The sequence below is a fragment of the Perca fluviatilis genome, chromosome 14 (assembly GCF_010015445.1).
Source record: "Perca fluviatilis chromosome 14, GENO_Pfluv_1.0, whole genome shotgun sequence".
NCBI classification, from domain to species: domain Eukaryota; kingdom Metazoa; phylum Chordata; class Actinopteri; order Perciformes; family Percidae; genus Perca; species Perca fluviatilis.
The window spans coordinates 21001723-21024406 of record NC_053125.1 but is presented as its reverse complement, the minus strand read 5'-3'; the positions used below and the strand labels follow the sequence as shown (position 1 = coordinate 21024406).

Sequence of the window (22684 nt, the reverse complement as noted above, 5' to 3'; positions counted from 1 at the left end):
GAATAAATGACCTACTACATCGTATGGCTAGGAGGACTTGTTGTTCCGGGGAGATCGCCAGTCTAATAGTCTCAACAGGTTGATCAGATGTAGGTCAGCACACGACACACGAACATTACCAACAGGCACACTTAATGACCTGACTAATTACATGTTTATTGCTCGGAAATGAGGAAGTAGGAGCATCCATCTCCACAATGGGATCCAATGATTTTTAATGACTTTTTCCATCTGTGCCTCCTTGACATGTTTATATCATATCTTTCAAAACATTTCTAAAAAGGAATGTTATATTGGTGCTAACAATGAAGAAAACACAATATCTTTGTAGTTATTTTGTCAGAGCTTTATGGGTTGAGTTAAAGTACTAGAGTTAACAGTAAGGCTTTTGCATTTTACATTAAATCTCATGCAAGAGTGTTTAAATTATCAGGTCACAGTAGAAAAAAAACTAAGTAAGGTTTGGGTTGGGGCTAGGGTAAATAATGCCTCAATTGCTCATCAACAACAAACAGGTTACATCCATGCTGTGTGAAACCAAATAGCTGAACGTGGGACAAGTAGTTGAAAATAACATGCATACTCAACACCGTTTCCTTAATAAAATAAGAAAAAGGACTTGTGAGAAACCTAGCAGTTGAAACCAATATGTGGTGCAGCTTAAACAAATTGCAAATGTCAATGCCGAAGTGTCCTTGAGCTAAACACTGAACCTTTAACCCTCTGCATCAGTGTTTGAATGTGTGTGTGTGTGTGTGTGTGTGTGTGTGTGTGTGTGTGTGTGTGTGTGTGTGTGTGTGTGTGTGTGTGTGTGTGTGTGTGTGTGTGTGTGTGTGTGTGTGTGTGTGTGTTTAAGGGTGGATGTTGGCATGTGTTGGTAAAGCTGTTACGACAGTGTCTCTTGAGTATCTGTTGATGTTATGATGTCAGGTTAATGTCTTTTGAGCGGTGAGTGGATAGGGCAAATAGTGACATGTCACATGAGGGATGATTGTTTGTGTGATCTGAGGAAGTCGACAAGCTACAGGTGTGATGGATGCAATCAGGCTAGCAAGCTACACTCTGAGAGATTGATTCACATGGATTTGGAAGAGAGACAGTCAGTATGTTTACATGCACACCAATATTCTGCTATGATTCCAAATATGACAATATTCCGAATATGCTACAGGTCATGTAAACAACATATTCCGGTTGGATATTCCGAATAAGGTCTTTTTCCGAATATAGCATTTTCCGATTAAGACATGGGCTATTCCGATATTATTCAAGTTTTAGAGGAGTTGTTTGGACATGTATACAGCACATTCAGAATATGCGTCTCAATCAGGGTTTTTACAGCAGGCTTTTGGTCAGCTCTGTGCGTTGGTATGGTTTCTGTACACAAACCAACCAGCCAACAGTTTGCAATGCTGGACCGATAAGAAGGAGAAACACAGCTACTTTTAAATATTATCAAAGACTTGGATATCAACAGGTTTTTGGATGTGTGCCGACCTTTTCAAGAAGCTGAGGGGTATTGCACAAAACCAGGATAAGGGATTAAGCCGGGATATTCAGGTTATCCTGGATGAATTTAGCTTTGACTTGGTTGCACAAAAGCAGGTTGAATTAAGCCCAGCCAAGTAACCATGGCGATTTATTCTTTGCAGCTAGCCTGGTCCAGAGCAGGCTAACAGCCAGGATAAGATTAATCCTGGAGTCTGATGTGTTAAATCAGCTGCCGCTCTGATCCGAAATAAACGTGTTTAACCCTTGTGTTGTCCTTCGGGTCCCAGTGACCCGAAGGACAACACAAGGATTATGTACTTCCGTTTACTTTGTTGAGAATTGCTCTCTAAACAAGGGTTGATACAGCACCTTAGTTCTTGTTTGTACAGCATTTTGGTCAGCTTAAACTGTGTTTAAATGTGTTCTAGAAATAAACTTTACTTACTTACTTTACAAGAAACAGGGTTTAGAGAGCAATTCTCAACAAAGTAAAGGGAAGCACATAATCCTTGTGTTGTCCTTCGGGTCACTGGGACCCGAAGGACAACACAAGGGTTAACAGTTATTCCGTTGTCTTCTGAATGTGTTCTGCTTCATTTTATTAACATGCATCACTATTGCTGTCACGAGTTTGATTTAAATCATACTACTGCAGTTGTTGAGATGGTAATGGTAAAAAGTGGGACGATACGGAAATGGGCTTTTCCTCCGCCGCTCTCCCCGTGAAATGTGCCCCCGCCCGTGCAACGCGGGGAGGCGGGGGGAGGCAGGGGGATCCTCCCACACCGTGCAGCGGACTCTAAAAGCGGACTTTTAGCATCAATAACGACGACAATGGCACCTGATCAAATGTCCTTTTTTACCAAATGGGAGTGAGAATGTGTTGGAACGCCACAAAGCTTCTTAATCATTTTATTTTGGTGCTGTCACTCGTCACCTTGGAGCTTGGGAGTGAGAAAAAAAAAACATGAATAATAACAGGCTACATTGTTTTACAGATATGCTTACAGCGTGTATTGAAGTCACTTCTTTTTCTAGTTTTTGTCCAGTCATGCTTGTTCTGTATGAACATAAATTGTAGAAAGATATTTAGAATTAGACATAGCTTATGGAGATCTGTGCATGGTTGTAAAACATTATCGCATTATGAATAAACTTTGAAATTAAGCCTAGTCCATTTCCCAGGAACAAGATTTTTTTTTTTTATATATATATATAGCCTAGTGCTTTACAGGCTACTCAAAGACACTTTACGCTAAAACCAGCACATTTAGCGCATAAAAACAGATACAGCAATAAAACCAACACATAAAACAAGCATATTAAAGCAATTAAAACGTGGAGTGAGTAGATTTTTTTAAATCCATAGTATTATATATATATATATATATATATTGTCTGTCGGGCTTTTTTCCGTTTGAAAACAGCCGTATTTCCCTTTTTGCATATTATATAGTATATATAATATATTATATGTTTCACCTCCTCGTAAATTTCCATTAGAAGCTGCTGCTCAACGGTTGAAGCCTGCTCACGTCTTTTCCATTTCTGCATCAGTTAATCTGTGATCGATACCGTGGTCTATTTAAGAAATCCGTGAACGTGCACTTATCCCAGCTATGTACACCTGGCTTGACATAGCTTCACCTACTTATCCTGGCTCGGCAAACGTGCAACCGATTGAGCCGCGATGAGTGGATCACACTAAGTCAAGCTGCGCTTTTTCATTTATCCTGCATTTCTTTATTCTACTTTTGTGCAATAGGCCCCCGGTTGAAGGAATGAAAGAGGGACGCTGTGTTCACACGGTCCAACAAGTCCGCCGCCGCTGGTAAACTTTGAAAAGAATCCTGTTTTGCATGGCTACATGTAAACGGAAATATTAGTGGAATACTCACTTTTATTAGCCATGTAAAGAGCTTAGTCGGAATATTGTTTTTTTCGGGAAAAAAAACTGAATATTGTGTATGTAAACATAGTCAGTGAAAGTCAAACTGGAGACGCTACCATGGAGCTATACTGAAAGAAAGAAAAGCCTGCCCTTGTTGTTTTCCAACAATACAAACTTTTGTAAATACACCTTTTTGAAACCTGACATATAAGACAGAGCGCGGACTCGGCCAGGACAGGCCCGTCTTCAGAAGTGAACAAAACCACTACGTAGGTCAGACACAAAACAAACCCCTCTCGAAGTAGTTCTCTCCAAGCTACTTAGTCTCATCCTCACTTTGAACACAACACGTAGGGAAAAGAAGACCGGCTAAGTTAGCTTTTAGTTGTGGTGTTCTTTGTTGTTTAACAAGCTAGGTTAGCTTTAGCTAGCCCTTGTAACAAATTGAAGGTTACATTCAGAATATGAGCGTGTGTGTTCTTTAGCAGTTAACGTAAGCTGATTCCCAACGAAAGCGCTTTGAGGGGTAAGTAAACTAAAGATGCACTGGGATGAAAAAGGCAATAAATTACGGTGGCCGGGAAGTGCAATGCAACATTACAAAGAATGAAACACTTTTACATTTTGGAAAACAAATTTACATTTTGGAAAACAAATTTACATTTTGGAAAACAAATTTACATTTTGGAAAACAAAATAACATTTTGGAAAACAAATTTACATTTTAGAAAACAAATTTACATTTTAGAAAACAAAATAACATTTTAGAAAACAAATTTACATTTTGGAAAACAAAATAACATTTTAGAAAACAAATTTACATTTTGGAAAACAAAATAACATTTTAGAAAACAAATTTACATTTTAGAAAACAAATTTACATTTTCGAAAACAAAATAACATTTTAGAAAACAAATTTACATTTTCGAAAACAAAATAACATTTTAGAAAACAAATTTACATTTTCGAAAACAAATTTACATTTTCGAAAACAAATTAACAAGATGCAAAACACTTTTACCAGTCCCGAAACAAATTTACAAATGACAGATTCTTCACGGAAAGGGAATGTACCACATACCGGAAGTGATGAGGTGTTGCTGGTGAGCGCAGTCAATTTGTGTTGTTGTGAGTGAGTATATGGCGTGAATGAAGTTTATGGTGACTTTACGTGTGGTCGGTGTTTGGAGTTTTTATATGACGCGGACCTGACGGAAACACAGGGAACGTGACGACAGCCGCGGCCGGATCGAAGCTACGCGGGGGCAGCTGAGTCCGTCTGCAGCTGCAGGACCTGGAGCTCACTGCCCATTCCTGGGAGCCAAAACCGACACCACGCAGCTGGAGACCCAGGCCGTATTGCTGGGCCCGCTGGAGGGAAGGGAAGCCGGGAGAATCAGATCCAGGACTGAGACGCCGGACTGTCACAGCCTGCTGAAGTTTAAATCACAGGTTTCCTAAAGGGAGTCTGGCGGGACTCGGACTGTGAACGACGAAAACACCAACTTAAAGTCTCGTTAAATAAATAAATACATGCAGAAATAAATGAATCATTAGTGGGGGGGAGAGCGCCTGGACATTTCAGTCTGTTTAAACTTCACTTTGAAGCAGAACCTCTTAGTTCAGAAGGGTGAAGTTCCCGTTTGTACTCATATCTGTGAACTGATTATAATAAATATTCTTTGTATTAACACATTAATTAGTCTCTTTGTCTTTTGTTTAAAAAAACTAGAACATCGCATGAGATTTTGACGATTTATAGTGATTTAATTCCGTTAGACCTTTGCTTACATTGCGACGCGATGCATTAAGGACGGCCCATAAACAGTATATAAGGCAGTGCCTCCCCTGTTCCAAGAGGCGGCTCTATTGACGCATTCGATCCATAACTGCCGTAGTCAAGGCGACATGTATACAAAACCTCATCACTTCCGGTATGTGGTACATTCCCTTTCCGTGAAGAATCTGTCATTTGTAAATTTGTTTCGGGACTGGTAAAAGTGTTTTGCATCTTGTTAATTTGTTTTCGAAAATGTGTAAATTTGTTTTCTAAAATGTTATTTTGTTTTCCAAAATGTAAATTTGTTTTCTAAAATGTAAATTTGTTTTCGAAAATGTTATTTTGTTTTCGAAAATGTAAATTTGTTTTCTAAAATGTTATTTTGTTTTCCAAAATGTAAATTTGTTTTCTAAAATGTCATTTTGTTTTCCAAAATGTAAATTTGTTTTCCAAAATGTAAATTTGTTTTCTAAAATGTAAATTTGTTTTCTAAAATGTTATTTTGTTTTCCAAAATGTAAATTTGTTTTCTAAAATGTTATTTTGTTTTCCAAAATGTAAAAGTGTTTCATTCTTTGTAATGTTGCATTGCACTTCCCGGCCACCGTAATAAATAGATAAAAACCAGATGCATTTCTTGAGTGTTTTAGCACACATGCTAATTTTAAACACCAGTATACGGGAGGCTTTTTAAAAACGAAAAAAGAAAAAAAACTAACAAAACTGTAATAATACTAAGAATGCTAATAAAAGTAAATGACACAATCTCACAGGTTCTATCTTCAATACATGACTTTTATTTTCAGTTTCACAATTTTAAGTTAACCATTGCCCATTTAGGCTATGGAATGACATTTTGCAGTGCAATCAACATTTAACACATTTTATTTAAGTGCGATATTTTGTAAAGATTATTTTGAATAATAAAATAAAAACTTTTACTCATGTATGTTGGACTGTTGCAGGCCAGTGTTGGTCAAATATTATTGCAGTACAATAAATATGGCCTAATATATAATATATATATATATATATATATATATATATATATATATATATATATATATATATATATATATAGATATATATAAACTTAAAAAATTTTTTAACATCAGTTAGCATCATCCTTTCTTATGACACATCATACAGCTGACTTAATGGTTATGTCCCGTCCTTCCCTGACTCCTCCATCAACAGGACAGATAATCAGCGGGGCGGTGTTCTTCCCATCTTCTTGAACACAGGGGTTAAAGTACGGGTAGAGGAGCTCAGTGAAGTCACACCCGCTGTAAGTGTAAATGTGGGTCTTTGCTTCTGCGTCGTAGAAGGACACCGACCCTTCCTCGTAGTCCAGGAACACACCCACTTTCTTGGGGGTTTCCTGGAGGTGGAGGGTGACGGAGGGACCGGCACAGGCGCTGAGACTGCTACCTTTCCTCCGGCAGATCGCCCAGTAACCTCTGTCGGGACGCACCGTGATGGCCCCCTTCCTGTTGATGGACTCCCTGGCCACGCCAAGATCCCAGTCTGTTTTATCCCCAACCTGAAACACAATGTCCAGAATAGAGTCAGACATGCAGGATTCCTTCATCTGTAGTTTAGTGTCGTGACTCTCTTTAGGTCGGCTGTGTTAGAATTTACTACATGTCGAACTTGCTGGAATTAAAGGTTGTAATATATCTAGTGTCTTGTGTGATTTGTACCATATTGTGTCAAATAATGTCACGTTGGTAATTTTACTTTAACTGTAAAATACAGTAAAGAAGAGCTTGAAATACAATAAATGTGTGGTGTTGAAACTGATTTAAATTGCTTGACTCCTATTGATGTTAAAGGTGAAAAACTACCAATTTGTGGAAACACTAAAGCAATCAAACCCAAGTACAGAGTCACATTTGGGTCAGAAATTTACAATTCTGTTTTAGACAAAAAACGTAAATATTGAATTTCTTATACTGCTGGTCTTTATCGGAAATTGGTATTTTTCAATTGTAAAAGCCGCTCCTGTACATCTGTGGTGGCAGGACACATTCAACTGGATTTGTTTAAATACACAGCTAGCTTAAAGTGTGTTTTCTTGTTTCTGATCTTCTCACCTCAACAACCCAGTAGCGTCTTCCAGATGCAAAGCTTTGTTTCCCCAAAACACAGACGCAGGAGTCAAATCGCTGAGGACTGTCTGGGAGTGGAGAATTGTTCTTCTTGCTGCTGACGCTCACCTGTTAATTAACATATTCATTGTTATCATCATCATCATCATCATCATCATTATGTTCATTTTACTAAACATTAGCTTCATTAGCAGGAATTAATAATCTTATCTTTTCCCCATTCAGAGAAGTTTAGTTTTATCTTAATCCCCTTTGAATTGGATTCTCACTACCCAACCCTTTCCAATTTTCATGTGACAATGTCTGATAATTTCCTCCTCTATTACAGTAAAATGTCCCACAGCAGGGGATGTTTTTTAGTGCCAAAGCTCAACCAATTTTTTGAAAAATTCACATTGAAAAGAATTCACATTCTTTACAGACTCTAAATGTGAAAAATTCAATCTACTCTGAAGAAATAATAGTTTCCGAGAAGGACTGTGCTCTTCACACATTTAATTTAATGATCAAAAGTCAGACAATACCTTCTTTCTGTCTGGAGACAGGACCAGCCAGCCTGAAGCAGTCTCAGGATCCACAGTGACATTGACTGCAGAAACGAAGAAAAACAGTGAGTCAGGTAATGAAAAGGGGAACTAACCAAGGTTAAACTAGTTTATAGAAATAAGCAGTGGATGTGTGATTGTGAACATACCTGCATATTGATCCATCTTGTCTGCTTCTGCAAAAAGGTAGAAGAAAAAGGTTATTTTTATGCACTAATTTTCACAACAATCTTTAGTCATTTTGGGATGTAGATAATCATTTTCTGCCAAAAGATGTACCAACCTTCTGCAGACAGTTTGTTGGCAAGTTCCTGGTAGATGTCTCCAAGCTTGGAGACGGCTCTCATCACCACCCCCATGCAGTTATCTGAGTGGACTGCGACCTCAGACCACTCTCTAGTATGAGGGAGTTGCCTTAGAGACGGGAAACTCTAAAGATGGGGAAGGATGCACAGGTTTCTCATGAGTACAGTTCTTAAAATGCTGATTCAGATCAGTATAAATGCAGTGGAGGTATCTAACCTGTACGAGGTGAACAGGGTTCTGAGTGTGCTCCAGGTGCTGCAGGTCGCTGCTCCTCATCTGCAGATCATTGAGTTCCTCCTCCAGCTCCTGGAACAGCTCCTCAGCTCTCCTCTCAGCTTCTTGCTGCCTCTTCTCCAGCTCCTCGACCAGCCTGGCATGCTGTCTCTCGATGGCGCTTATCAGCATGCTGCAGATCTGAGCGCTGCTCTCTATTTCCCTCTCTGTGATTTGCTGGTGATTGAAACGATAGAAACATTTAATTAATCAATTTAATTTACAGATAAAAACAGACAAACTTGACCAGTTAGCTTTTTTTGAACATCCATCCAAACAATAACTTACTTTGCTCAGAGGCACTGAATTTTTTATTTCATTCACTTTTCTCAGTCTGGCATGGATCATCGGTTGAATGCTGGATATCGTCTCCCTCAAATTAATCTGCAAAAGGTACAAAAAAGATTTAAAAAAATTAATATAATGCTGCACAAGAAACAGCTGAAGGAAATATATAAAGTCTTAAAGGGGAATTATGTTTATTGAGGTAATTCTCTCACTTAAAAAATACAGAAACATATTTCTATATTTGCACAAAAGGAGGAAAGCAGAGTTTAATGGAAGACAATAACATTTCCTCACCTTGACCCTCTTGTTCTCCTCCTCCATGGGGACGGTCTTGTGGTGTTTGTGTTCCCTCTCTGTGCATTGAACACAAACAGGCTTATGGTCCTTCTTGCAGAACATTGTCAGCGGCTCATGGTGCTTTCCACAGAGGTGACTGGTGGCGAAGGTGGCCGGATCAGTAAGTTGGTGTCTGTGCAGCGCTGCATCCCTCAGGTGTGGTGTGAGGTGAAGTTCACAATAAGACGCCTGGCACACGAGGCACGACTTGACTGATGGAGATTTGACTGATTGTGACTTGCCTCACGGCAGATGTCACAGGGAATCTCTTCAGGCTCCATAAGTGGGATTAGGGAAGTTTTCCTGCTTCCCACACCCTCATAATTCTCCTCCTGAGACCTTTGATTCAAATTAAATTATGTTAAATCTCAATTAAATTCAAATATTTTGCTCTTTTACATGGTCTCCACGCATCTGAAAGAAGGAGGATGCCTGAAAAGTAAAAAGAAAAAAACGAAACCAACCTTATATAGAAATCAATTATTTTTTTATATCCTTGGTTGATCCTGAGTTGTGGACGCTTTCTGAATGTCTGTTTGCACAGCGGACACTCAGCCTTGGTCTTAGTGTCCCAGAAGCCGTCGATGCAGTCCAGGCAGAAGGTGTGTCCACATGGGATGGTGGCAGGCTTGGTGTAGATGTCCAGACAGATGCAGCAATTGAACTGCTCCTTAAACGGCACATCAAGCGCCATGTTTGTTACTGAAGAAAAAGAACACATTATATTACTTAAACTTAAAACTTAACTTAAAAAAAAAAAGTCATCAAAATATTTTAAATTCACAAAATGATGTTAATTAAAGTCACTGGAGCAGTCCCACAGTGTATTGTTCTGATTTCTTGTTGCAGTAGTCTAATATCAGCATTGTCTTACTTTTTGGGTTGTCATGTTGAGCGTCCTGATCGTCCTCATCAGATTGTGAATATAGTACAGGATGCAGCGATGATGTTTATATACACCTCAGTCACTCTTTATTTGCACGTGAATTAGTCATGCTGTCTAGTTACTCCCTGAATTACTGTTAAGCTCCTACCCTCGCAGATGCAATACCTTACATCACTCCTTCTGGTATTTCTAGTTCCTCTGTTTCATCTTGTTATTCTATCCTGAGAACATGTCCTTGTACAGGAAGTGAGTGTTTGGCTCTCAGCTGCATACCACAATAATTGTTCTATGTGCTAACACACACTGTCATTATTGCAGCAGCAGCTGACAAGTGAAAAATGAGTTGCTCAGGTTAATAAACGTGTTTGTGAAAAAATTAAATGTAGCCTAGATAATCACCTGAGATAAGAATAATATGTATCTGTATGTATGTATGTATGTATGTATTTTTTTTGTATGTTCTGGGATAGGGTGAAAAGTACTCTGCTTTGTTTGCATTTCTTTAAACCAATCACAACTGTCCTAGGCGCCGCTAAGCCCCTATAGCGGAGATAGCGACATCCATCGCATGAGAGATGTCAGGCTTTATCCCAGCAATACTGTAATCCCACAAATCTGCTGAGCTAGACTAGCCAGATCTAGAATTATGTTCATTCATTTTCAAACAAAACAAAAAGTTTGAAAATTTAGACAACCAACTCGACTGAACTTTTAGAATAATATGTTAACGTGTTTTGAAAACATTTGGAAAATGAACTCTCTTTTAGCATCATAGTTTGAAAAGACACCAAAACTCATTTTCCGCCTTAACAAAACCCCACAGCTCACATATTCTTTTATATAGCCTTGTATTTTTTATCCGTCAATTTCAAGAATGGCAGCTCCCAACTATGCAACATAAGATCTCGAGATAAACAAGATGTAAATAATGATTCAGGACTAACTTTTCTTTAATTTGCACCGAGGTCTTTAATTTTGTTTTTGTTATATAAGTATGCAAACTTGTCCACAATAAGGCCCGAGAGGCGGTTTACAGTGATTTTAGAACAGCTAAGGAACGTTGTAAGGCTTGACGCGGAGCAGCGTACAGCTTAGGCTGACGGAAATGTCAGTAGTTTTGCATGAAACTAAAGGGATCCCCAAAGTTTAAAAATGTAATTCTGAGTGGGACATGAACTTCTGTGATAAAATTCAATGGCAATCCATCAATAGATAAGCTATTTCACAACCATAACAGATTTCAACCTCAATATCTGAGATATTTCAGTGGTGAACCAACCAATGAACCTAACAGTTTTGTGTTAAACTCAAATAAAATTGTGTAAATCAGCGGGCACATGCAAAGAAAACCGGAAACTGTATGAGTTACTCTACGAAGAAATTATCCATAGTATCCAGCTGTCATTACATCAGCTTTGAGTGTGATTCATCCGCGTGCTTTCACAATGTTCTTAACTTAGATGCTGAGTCATGTTATTGAGCCTCTTCTGATAATAAAGCAATGATCCTTGGCATAACCACCTATAATTCCTGAAACCTGTTTTGCAAAATACCATCAAGCATCAACAAAAAACTTTTGTTATATCAAAACTTAAGTATTTTTTAGCCTGGATCCATTTTCCTATATTGTTGTGATTAATGGGGACAACATTTTTTGAAATTGGAACACTCTTACTCAATACTGGACCAATTGCAAAAATTGTTGCTCCAATTTGTCAGACGTGAAAACATGGGAAATTATGGTCATGGTTGAAAAATACTGAACTCTCGCTTTAAATGAACTAAATAAGAGAGAAAAAAAGGCCCAAAATCAAATGTAGCTGTTAGTTATCAATACACAGTAAAACGTTGGATGAGTATTCTTTTGAAAGCCCAATATTCATGTTACGTGATGTTTTGACCTACACGTGTCACTATGACCTGCTGCATGCAGAGCCAACATAAATCTAATGAACATCAGCGTGAGATCTGCCCGAGGACTATCTTGTGTTCTCCTCCTGCTTCACATTATCAGTGTCAGTTCTCATTTTAAGCGTGAATCGTCACGCCCTTTCTCCTTCCAGTTCACCTCCAGTTCCTCATTTTCAGCTCCCAGGTCTGAGCTCACCAGAGCTCGCTCCTCTTCCCCTTCATCCAGATCTCAGCATCCTCTTCTTTCAACAACATCATCACCAGTGTCTAGACTCGATCAGGGGGATTTTGTACAATACTCACGGCTTCTCGAGCCCCTTTTTAAAATATGATGACGTCACGATGGGAATTCGATGGCGTCACGATGGGGTCAATTCGCCAAAGACTTCTCATTTATCAGTTTTATTGTTCTCACATCAATAAATAATGCGTAAATGCCGAAACTCAACTTGCGACTGATTAAGAAAACCCCTCTCATATGAGATTTCATTTTCAAGTATTGACATCTCAATTTGGATACTTAGTGTTAGTGCACTTCCTTGTATTAATGTATACCCATGCACTTGCGTAGTGCATGAATTTCGAAAATTGCACACAGCCTTTATGCACTTACTGGAAATGACAATTGCAACATTTGACCGCTTTCTTTTTAAAAGGTGAATTTCAAAATGTAGGAATATAAAGGAAATCAAGTTGAATATGAAAACAATCATGTTAAAATAAAATTTTGCCATTACATTTCACTCTTTTGATTACCAAAAATAATCACATAAACAAAATTACTTTTAACATTAAAACATATGGATGTATATCGCTTACATGTTTTTGAAAAGGTACAAAAAAACCCTTCTTAATAATAGCAAGCATCACATCTAAGTAAAAAATAAAACAAAATTAAATAATTTTTACACAGTATCGGAGGCTGTGTCTAAGACATTATCATCATACTTGGAAAGACGAAACAAGTCAGAGGACTCAGTGTTCTGCAGTGCCTGATACTGAATCATATTTGTCATAAAAATGGAGGAAATCATTCTCCTGATTAGTGGAACAATACAACAGACACAGATCAGAATGCCAAACATAATCCACTAGAGAGCCTGCACCTGAATCATCAGGCCAGCGCATCATGTGAGTTAGAGATGTCTCCAGTATTGAAGCATTAAGATAACCCGGTGTGGAGTGTAAACATGCACTAATGTTAAATTCACCGTCGCGCATGTACAGTTCAGAGTCCGTTGACAACCCGTGGTTATACCCAAGTACTGCGAACCTGTACGGCGAGGTCGTTCAATGCATAGTGCATGTGTCAAATTTTTCATAAGGCTGTGATGAAATTGTCCTATACTATCAGATACTTTTCCATTCTTGGTTGTTAACATAGTACCATTGGGAGCACGCACAGTGTGATTAGCAAAACCATCACAGGGTGACGGTTGAGAAGAGGCAGAATAAAACTGACCCCCCTTGTTTCTGACATCTTTAAGTGCTGTCAGAGCACAGATAGCTTCCGTTAAGTTCAATGGTTGTGGTTTTACTGGAGTAGCTTGTTTCTGTGAGTGAGGAAATAGTGAACAAACATGACTCATTACAGCAAAATCAGCATACCGAAATTAAAACTGTCAGATTTAATTTCAACACTTTTAAAGTGTCTATATGGGTCCACGCTACAAGTGTTAATTTAACTCTTTTTGGAGTGTTGGTACTTTAACACTGCTTTGGTGTCATTTTTGTATCTTTTTGGAGTTAATATTTAACACTTCTTAACACCAACCAGTGTTAGTTTTTCTGAAACATCTGAACATGGATCTAAATGTAATGTTTGACTGAGTAATTCTTCACCTTCCAAGCTATCAATGCTTTTCATTTTCAAAGGACCAATCTGAAACCACTTAAAATAATAATTTAAATAATTAAAAGAGATTTTGTAAGATTTTTAAAAATTTTAACAGACTTTTTAAATAAATTGTGTTTTGCTTCAAATCGCATACACCACATATGTATAAGAAGAGGGACAATTCTTTTGATACACAGTGGATAATGAATCATTAAGTGGTGTTTGGGAATCAGTTTCTTATCAGGGAACAATGTTTTGAACATGTTATGGTGGTCACAAATCAAATGTTTTAGGTAATATCATGCCATCAGTAAGGACAGGGGAGAATACTATATTGACAATTTGTATCAAGAGGAGAACTAAGTTCCAGTGATTGTTGTTTCTTTCGACCACATCACCAAAGATAAGTGGGGTATTTCAGAGAATACACCATGACTGAATGGCGTTTAAACCTAAGTGCTTGCTGTTGTCATCCATTTTAAGCCACTTGGTTTGTTTTTACGTTCCAGATGACCTTAATTAAAACTTTATATCCTGTCTGACAATGTGTTCAAAGATATGTATCAATTTTTTTATCAGGTACTGAAAAAATAGCTTTAACTCATACTGCACAATACCCTCTAACAAATCATGCATGATATCCACAGCAAAATTGTCAGTGCTGTGAAAATATTGTAATACACAAGGTTTTTTAACACCATAAACAGCAGGTAGAGAAGGATCTTCACTTAGTGCATTGCAATGTTCAATATGAAGCTCTTTGGAGCGTATAATTAGTCCAGGGTTATCCTCAGTAAATACAGACTGAATGTCTTCCTTATTTGTCAGACAGAACCTACAACATTGTGCTGCACTGAAAGATTCAACAAAACCAAGCAATCCATTTAAAGCAAGATTATCTCCTGTGACTTGAATTATAGATCCAAACAATGGTTCTTTAATAAATGGAAGTTGGATTCCTTTTGTTTCTAAAATGTTCAAATCGTCAATTAGAGACTTTAATATTTCTTCAAAACCATAGGTTTTTAAATCTTGTGTATAGAACAGAGTTGCCAGATGCCCATTCATGAGTACAGAGTTTACCTTAGGTGGGAGATTGTTTAGTGTAAAATAAACACAACCAAGTTTGTGGATCCCCTTCTTAGAACCTAAAGGGTTAGCCATTTCAAAATCATCATAATGAAGCAAAATCTGTAGAGCAGGCCTCTGTTTTGAGAAAAGAGGATGGTTTTGATAATATAACCCATCATTAATATCTTTGTATATCCCATTTTTGCAGTGTTTCTCTTGTAAGAAGCACTCTCTGATTTCACTGTTTTTGAAAATGGATTTCAATGTACCTAAAATGGGGACAAACGTGTACTTGTCTGTGACAGGAATTTGACAGGCACCTGTAGTTCTATCTGTACGTGTATCCATTCTCACACCAAGGACAAACTCTTTTTGCCTCTTCCTATCGGTGTTAAATGTTGAAAAAGGATTACCTAATTGATTTAAACTGTGCTCTATTTTCTTATGAATTTCTGACTCTTTGGTTTCAGAAGAAAATGTTTGGAGAACTGCTTCTCGTGCTTGACCTTGAATTCAATCAGGAGAGACTTCGTTTGCAGATATGCAAAGATATTTATTGTACAACTGTATGATATTGAATGTACAAAGTCTTTTGGAGATTGGACTCCATCGAATTAATAATCTTCTTAAAGGGGTAGGGAATAGGAACATAACCCCCCGATGGAGTCCAGACACTGGTGGCGGCGGCGAAGAGACCAGAGACCAGACCGAAGAGGCAACGGAGCGGTCAGCCGGGAGAAACACAACGACCGGAGGCGGCAGTGGAGGAGGAGGGTCGAGCGCTTTGCCTGAAACGACAGCTGACAGCACAAGGAGAGAACAGATTTAATGCAGAGTTGTAAGGCTGTGATTGGCCCTTGAATCTCGTGGCCAAGTCTGATTGGTTTAACTGACAACGTCACTTCTTGAACAGCTGATTTGATTTAAGAATGAGTAGTGATTGGGTTAATGACGTCTTCTTGAAAGAATTTGCGCTGAGTTTCATTATCACTATTAAATGTCCTCCATTGAACAAACTATTGTTTGGACAGTGCTTTGAGAAATACCAGAGGTTTGCAAGTGTGCAACAATTGAACCGCACATTCTTTCAATTGAGTTCTGTGTGATAACAGGGGGAACCTGTAACATGGGTGCAGCAGAGGTTTTTGGCTCATCACTAGAAAATTCAAACTCAAAATGTTTTTGTGTGGCCACTTCCTGGTTAGTATTGACTGGTTCATCATTATGAACAGTGTTCAAGTGCTTTCTGAAGCCATTGTACCTACAAAAAGCTGAAGGACATCCTTTCTCTCCACATTTCAAACGAAGGTTTTAGCTGGATATAATCCATGCTGAAATTTTAACAATTTTTGTGGTGCATTTTACAAACAAAACATGTGAACATACTCAGACAGATTTTCTACTAGTGCTCCAACCTTTCTGAACTGGTTTCCCTTTTAATGGTCTTGCAGTAGTCATGCTCTCAGTTCCTTGATTCGTGGGGTTTCCTTTGCATTTCCAACATTGATGTTGTACACTGTCGTTTGGAAGATAGTGTAGAATGCAGAAAGCGCTTCATCATAGGAGATACTGAAGACGTAGTGAGCTTTGAATAGTACATCAAAAGCAGCCACTGATGTCTGAGCCTTGCATGGGATGGCTTTCTGGTCCACAACAATGCAGAACCTTTGGATTTTCTAATTTCATAACTCTTATGGATATTTCTTGACTGTGGGAACCCTGGTGGTAGGACAAAAAGCTAATGGTACTTACCTTAAGCAATCTAACATCAACAAAAGCATTAGAAAAAACTATTACTTTTTGCTACTGCAGCTGCCATTTAGCTAAAACAGCCCTGTGATTACTACTCTCTTCAAGAAAGCAAAAATTTAGTTTTTGTTGATTAACAAAATTCTACTTAGTATTTTATTATTAAAATGACTAAAGAGCTTAATTAATTAATTTCATTTATCTAGTTTTGGTCTACTGTTGCCTGTTGGACTTGACAATGACAATGGATTGTATTTTGGATAAAGAAAAACTTCATATTTACCATAGTCATTCTCCGCCTCAAGGTCAAAAGCTGTGTGCAGCTCCTCAACATGAGGACTTGAGGGAAGACTCTGTCATTCTGCAATGATTTTCTGCTTGAATGAAGGCCATTTTTCCAGAAACGTTGCAGATACATGGTCCCCAAACATCATGGAAAAATCCTGTTCAATCTTTAAACAGAGGCACAACACCATATAAAAGTCATTTAAGTACATTTTGAATTTTGAAGGAATCCGTTTTCAAATAGTTCCTAATACTAGTAATAATCTCTACATATCCTTATCCTTAGGGAAGACATCCAACACTGAAGCCGTTGCATCCTGGTCACGAACCAGCTTCTGTCTGTATGCAAAGGTGGCTCTCATCTTCTCTTCAACCAGGGCTGTATCTGTTGAGTGTCTCATTATAGAGAGAGCCCCTTTGCATTCCTCAGCAAAGAGCTGTTCACCAATTACCAGAGATTCTCGCTGGATTGTTGGGCTGTCCTGGAAATTAGGTCTTGAATGCCCACGGACACCATAGGTGTTGTGTTGGACCGTCTTGAGTCTCCAGGCAAGATAGCCAGAATTGGCCTCAGGATCATAGAAGTGTTCCTGGTAACGCATGCACACACATTATTAACATAAAGTAGGGATGCACAATACTTCAACTTAGGTTACGGACATAGCATCACCATTGTATCGAGCACTTAGTTGAGTATTAGGGCATAACTGAAGCATAATTTTATCAGCTTGTCTTATCGACCAAAAATTTCATTTTAAAGCTATTATTAGCTGATATTAAGGTTGTGCTAATAATATTGTGCATTCCTAACATAAAGCAGAAATATAGTCTAATACAAACACTACAACATATGTTCGGACTACAAAGACACATTAAAATTTACATATCCATGTTTTGAGTAAGTAACCCTATAGCCTGAATTTCCCTGAGCATCAAACATTATAACAGCATATTTGGCACAAGTATGAACAATTATTACTTCTTTTTATTTTATTATTTATTATATTATATTATTATTATTATGTTTGAGACATGTTTCACATTTCTGTATCATCTCTTCAATATCCTTGTTGATGCCAGGCCAGTAAACTGCCTCTCTCGCTCTCCTCTTACATTTCTCCACACCTAGATGTCCCTCGTGGATACGCTGAAGCATATCCTGTTTTGTCTCAGCACCAGCCCATTAGCAATACACAAGTCTGCACGCACCGAGTAGAACCCCGGGCATACTCCTCTTGACCAGCCATTTTGGATGTGGTGGGACACTTTCTGCAGCAGAGGGTCTTTTGCCGTCTCCTGCACGATTTGCTGCAACATGACATCCGACGTTGGGAGCGAAGCAGTCACCATGTTTATGTGTGTTTCAGCATCCTCAGTTGTTGGGCTGACCAACATGTCACTGCTAGGTGCTGGTGCTCGTGATAAAGCATCTGCCAGCACGATGTATTTTCATGTAAATCAGCTCAAAGTCACCGTAAAGTTTGGCAATCCATACACATAACTGTGAAACTTTCCACAGCCAAACACCAGACCCAAAGTCTCTTTTTCTATCTGAGAGATTTCGCGAGATTTGTTTTAATTTATGAGTTTGGGAGTTATACCAAGGTGCTAGTTTCCTTTTCTTCATCATCTTCTTTTTGAGGGGAGCAACAGAGTCTAAAGTCGTCCGTAGGCAGGTCATAGCACCGTCTACAAATGTATTAATTTGGGAGGGACTAAGGTTAACATAAAGGTCCTCTGTTATATTAAAGCATGACATACAGTTAAATGCCGTTGGAATATCTTCCTTAAATTTAGCTATAGCACTGTCAGATAGGCATCTAGTGTAGAAGCTTTTATCTAATGTAGTATAGTCAGGTAAGAAGAATTTAAACGTAATTAAAGAATGGTCTCATAATACCGGATTCTGCGGAAATATTCTTAAATCCTCAATTTCATTCCATATGCCATCACAAGGTTGAGGGTGTGGTTAAAACAGTTCGTCGCCTTACGCACACTGACTAAAACTGATTGAATCTAATAATGAGTTGAATGCAGTACCAAGGCTATCATTGTCAACGTCCACATGGATATTAAAATCACCTACAATAAGTACTTTGTCTGATTTTAGGACTACACATGATAAAAACTCTGAGAATTCAGATAAAAATTCAGCATACGGACCTGGAGCTCGGTAAATAACAACGAATATAATTGGCTGTAATGTTTTCCATTTTGGATGTTGAAGATTAAGAACAAGACTTTCAAACGAGTTATAATTTAATTTAGGTTTAGGATTAATTAACAGGCTTGAATCGGTTGCAACTCCCCCTCTTCGGCCTGACCCTCTAGGAATTTGAGTATTAATATGACTGGGAGGAGTGGCTTTATTTAGACTGACATATTCTTCATGGCCCAGCCAGGTTTCAGTAAGACAAAATAAATCAATTTGATTATCTGATATCAAATCATTTACCAATACTGCAGAGATAGAGATCAGACAGAGATCTAATATTTAATAGTCCACATCTAATTTTCCTATTTTGTTCTATTGTTGCAGTGGTTGTTTGTTAAGTATAGCGCATCTTTTGTTTACCTTTGATTTAACCGATGTCAGTCGGGGGAAAGACACCGTGGTTATTAGACTATAAGTGGGCGACTGCTCCAACAGAAGCACAGAGGGGCGCGTAGCACTGCACCTCTGATTACTAATATCAAACTTGGGTTTTCATGGTTTATGACTGATAATAGACTCGGTCAGATTTTTGGATATGAGAGCAGCTCCGTCCATGAATGCCATCTCTTTCAATCAGACCAGGCTTTCCCCAGAACACCCTCCAGTTATTCACATAGCTGGGCACCATTTCGACAACCAGCGGTTGAAGGATGACATGCGGCTGTACATTTCATCACTGATCAGGTTTGGCAGGGGTCCAGAGAAAACTACTGAGTCCGACATTGTCTTTGCATATGCACAAAGTGACTCAACATAAATTTTAGTGATCTCGGATATATGTAATCAGGTATCATTACCACCTATGTGAAGTATGATCTTACTGTATTTACGGTTCTTTTTAGCCATTAGCTTTAGATGGGATTCTATATCGCCCGCTCCAGCCCCGGGGACGCATATGACCGCAGCCGCTGGGGCCACCGGCTTCACATATCGCAGTATAGAGCTCCCAATAACCAGAACTGGCTTCTCAGCGGGTGTATCACTGAGTAGGGAGAAACTGTTGGAGAGGCGAAGATGTTTAGAGCGACCGTCGTCATGTGCACTCCCTGGTTTAGATCTAATGCTACGCTTCCCTCGGACAGTCACCCACTCGCCCGGCTGCTCGGGGTTTGCCGGGGGGTTGCTAGCAGAAGCTACAGTATGTTGGCCCGCACCAGCCACGTGGCGCTAGCTAGCTACGGAAGCATACAATTCTGATTCCATGGTGCGAAGCCGTGCCTCAAACTCACTAATCCTTGCGTCCAGAGCAGCAAATATACTACATTGCCAATGGGTATGGCTGTACAGATGATTCTGACTCGGATTCAACCAAAAGTACAGCATTATCTAAAAATGGGCCACAGAGGAATACATTTAAAAAAAAATATATATTTTATTGAATAGTTGAAAAATATCATTACGATATAACCTTACCGGTTACTGGGTGCTTGCGGTATCCAACTTTGAAGTTTCGCACCCCTGATTTGATAAGCTCATCAAATATGTCTGCATCAACTTCAGTATCTGATGTGTCAGTCAAGCTAAGGACAGTCACGAGTTGATTCCACCCCATCTGGTGCAGCATTAAACCTGAAAAACACAAGAGACATAGTGTACATACAGCAAAAAATAATAATAATAATAATAATAATATAATATGTGGAGACAAACCTTCTTGAAGAAACTGGCTGGAATCAAAGTTTTCATCTGTTTGTGGAACTTTGATATACTTTGTGACTCCTCCATCTTCCACCTTTGCCAGCAAAGAACTGTATTTTTTAAAGTCTTTAGACAGACAGTCTTTAGAAAATATTTCATGTTAGTCATTTGTCATTGAGAGAATCTAAAGGTTTAAGAGGTCACAAAACAATAATACTTAACTCTTAACAAAAATGTATGTAATTGTCAGCAATTTGTAAACGGAGGATCGGAGTTTAGAGAGAAGTTCAGAGTCAATATTTATAAAATTACACTTACAGGTTTAATTTAATGACACTTTGTCTTTACACTTGGTTTTGACACCAACTACTTATCAACTGAAGTCAAATATAGTGGATGTAACTCTATCAGAGTATAATTAACTCTACTTTTGCTCAAATTTCACTAACACTGAAAATGTAACACTTCTGAATTCGCTGTGTTTGATATGGTTGAACTATCAATTTTGTCAATTTTGTTTATGTGTTTTCACCTGAGCAGATTTTTGATGTACAATTGTTACTAACAGAGTGAAGCCATTGAAATGTAACGATTCTAGCACTTTGGTTATTCAAGGTCTTTTTTAGAGGCTATAGCTGCAATGATGCCACCACAAATGTTTCAGACGTCTTTAGAAAAATCTACCTAAAAATAAAAAAAATTATTAAAACCCTTATTTATTATTGCTACTATTTCCCTACTATTTGAAGCATGACAAAGCTCATGACTCAATAAGCAGCATATATAAATAATCTGTTTAATATTGTAGCCATAACGTAATACTACTTACTATCTGGTAGTTCTAAGGATCATTATGAATTAAAGTTTTCATGCAAATAAAGCAAACCTAATCCCCCCTAATTTGAAGTCTATTTATCCAATTTGTTACCTGATATGGGAAACATATCACACCATATAATGTACAACAAAAACGTTTATCAAAATAATTTCTTTAAACCAAAATTCCACATGCACTACTCATGTTTTGTTTTTGATTTTTTCCTATCTCTGTGTGTGTGTGTGTGTGTGTGTGTGTGTGTGTGTGTGTGTGTGTGTGTGTGTGTGTGTGTGTGTGTGTGTGTGTGTGTGTGTGTGTGTGTGTGTGTTCTCTGGGAAGTTCCTCCTGCGGCTGTCCTCTCTCAAAGAAAGAAGGATTTCTCCAGGGTACATGTAAACTCACTGTTATTCTTTTTCTGATCTATGGCATCATTAATTAGAGACTCAGTATACCCCTGACAAAGGTGTGTCAAGGCATACAGCTTACCATCAACCAGAAGTATAAAACAATATTTTGCTGTCTTTTCCACTGGAACACTGAAGAAAAAAAAAACGTTCGATAAATCAAAAGAGAAAAAAACCCATTTAGCATCCCCTGGAATCCCTTGCAGAATGTAGTTTTTGGTTTGGGAAACATTGGGTGCTCGAGCATGGACCACTGCATTTACTGCCTCAAGGTCCTGAACAAAAAACCCATTCAACATTTAGAATAAGATGATTCTCCTTATTTTGTTGACAGGGAAAATAGGTGTACGTATGGGAGAATCTGAACATGGAACAATAACTCCATCCGTCAATAAGAAGTTAAAAAGGGGTCGGATTCTGTCAATTGCTTCCTGTTTTAGCGTGTACCAATGTTTCTGGGGCCTGTAGTCCGAACACAGCGTGATGACTACAGGTTGACAATTTTTTATCAATCCACGTCACATTTGTGTGTTTGCCCAGAGATGACGCGGTACCTGAGACAAAAAGTGGTGAAACATCAGTAGGTAAAATGTCTTTTTTACCGTGCAAATATGTGTCTGTTGTACGCACAGGGGTTCACTCAATATGTAAACACTGCGAATACAAGGCATGCGCTGTACGGGTTTTCTATAATAGCCACTGCACATGTGTGTGTGTGTGTGCCAGTAGACAAAAGAAAACTCAAGCTCATCCTTTGACTGTTCAAAAAACTTTTCAATGTAATCTTCATCAGGGTCAGGGTGACAAAAGAAGTGCAATGTAAATATTTGTGACTCCTTAAGCTCAGCTAC

The 22684-nt window shown here is 38.4% G+C and overlaps 1 long non-coding RNA gene and 1 pseudogene across 1 annotated transcript; both read right to left on the bottom strand.

Moving 5' to 3' along the window:
• Positions 1-6277: 6277 nt before the first annotated feature.
• Positions 6278-9754, bottom strand: LOC120573064 (annotated as a pseudogene).
• Positions 9755-15492: 5738 nt separating this feature from the next.
• Positions 15493-21318, bottom strand: LOC120573070. The gene is made up of 4 exons (XR_005641633.1): positions 20625-21318; positions 20388-20543; positions 16758-17349; positions 15493-15525 (listed from the first exon to the last, which is right to left on the bottom strand). It is a non-coding gene; the product is annotated as an uncharacterized LOC120573070 (long non-coding RNA).
• Between the last annotated feature and the right edge of the window lie 1366 nt (positions 21319-22684).